We start from the raw sequence: 1,237 nt of genomic DNA on the forward strand, positions 1-1,237 counted from the left end.
TACTCCCATGGGAGCTCTGCGATTTCTCTTAGGATCACTGTGGAAACCACGAGTGAGATTTTCAGTAACCACACAGGTGTGGTTCCCTGCAGGGGCAGGGGGGGGGCGGTAGGAAAGCTTTCTGCAGAAGAGTGAGCGCCACTGTGTCGAAGCAGGGGCCACAAGGCCCAGGCTGGGCTCTCTCTTGTCCAAGGAGCATGTACCATATGCCTCCCTCCTGGGCATTTTCTGAAGAGTGAGGAGCCCATGCAGGCAAAGCACCTTGAACCCCTCCCTGGCAGGAGTAAGCCAGAGCAGTGGCGTGCTCACGGGCCCGAATTCACCCTCCGCTGCTGGCAAGCGATCCTCATGATTTGGTGGCTCAATGTTAGCATCTTATTCCAAGTTTTGGAGGCAGTCGCTCCCCCTTTGCCTCACTCCCACGTGACCTTAGTATGTCTCAGTTCTGGAGGTGACACCGCTTTCTGCCGTGATCCCCTGTCACGACGCAGAGAGCGGCCAGCTGCAGCTAAGCTTCTGACCCGGAGGCGAGAACCAAGCAGGGTGGCCCCAGAGAGCTAACAGGCAGAGTAACTTTGTGCCAAACAGGTGCACTGTGACAGGCGCACCCTGATTCTGCTTTCTGAGACTCTGATTCATCAAGTTTGAGCAGGGGCCTGGAAACGTTTTCAGTCTCCCAGTGTGGAAATCCCTGCACTGAGACACTGATGAATTAAAATGACAGGATGGCCTCGGGGTCACTGGGGGCTAGGACATTGTCACTGGGGCTTCACCATATTCAGCTGGCTACCATGCCGCGTCTTCAGTGATAGGGCCGTGTGGGAACCTGAAACCTCAGTCTAAAATTGCTCCTGTTCTATTAAACACGTTTCAAATCACAAGTGTTGAACCTACTGTTTTACTGCTTGCTAACAAACTTTAAAAGAGATCTCTGTCCTGTAAGGCCCTAAAACTGAAGTCCATTGTGAGAGGGGGTGCTCCGTCCAGCTTGGTGGCTTCAGGGATCTGTAAAAAAGAGGTGAGTTGATGATACTTTCCAATTCGCCTGCAAATGTCCTTTGTCATCAGGGAAGCTATTGCAACTCTTAGAGATGGGGGGGGGTGTAGGAGGAAGACGAGCTGTCTGTTGCAGGGTCCTCGGGGAGACCCCAGATAAAGAGGAGGGACAGGAAGTGAGAGCCCCCAGTTTGCAGAGCGTGTGTGTGCCTTTGCGTGCGTAAACGGGGCAGAGCCGGTC

The 1,237-nt window shown here is 53.8% G+C and overlaps 1 protein-coding gene across 1 annotated transcript in view; it reads right to left on the reverse strand.

Moving 5' to 3' along the window:
* GARNL3 (GTPase activating Rap/RanGAP domain like 3) overlaps positions 1-1,237 on the reverse strand; it is a 141,549-nt gene that overhangs the window by 27,822 nt on the left and 112,490 nt on the right. The gene's annotated exons all lie outside the window — the stretch shown is intronic.

Source organism: Suricata suricatta, chromosome 13 (assembly GCF_006229205.1).
Source record: "Suricata suricatta isolate VVHF042 chromosome 13, meerkat_22Aug2017_6uvM2_HiC, whole genome shotgun sequence".
NCBI lineage: Eukaryota > Metazoa > Chordata > Mammalia > Carnivora > Herpestidae > Suricata > Suricata suricatta.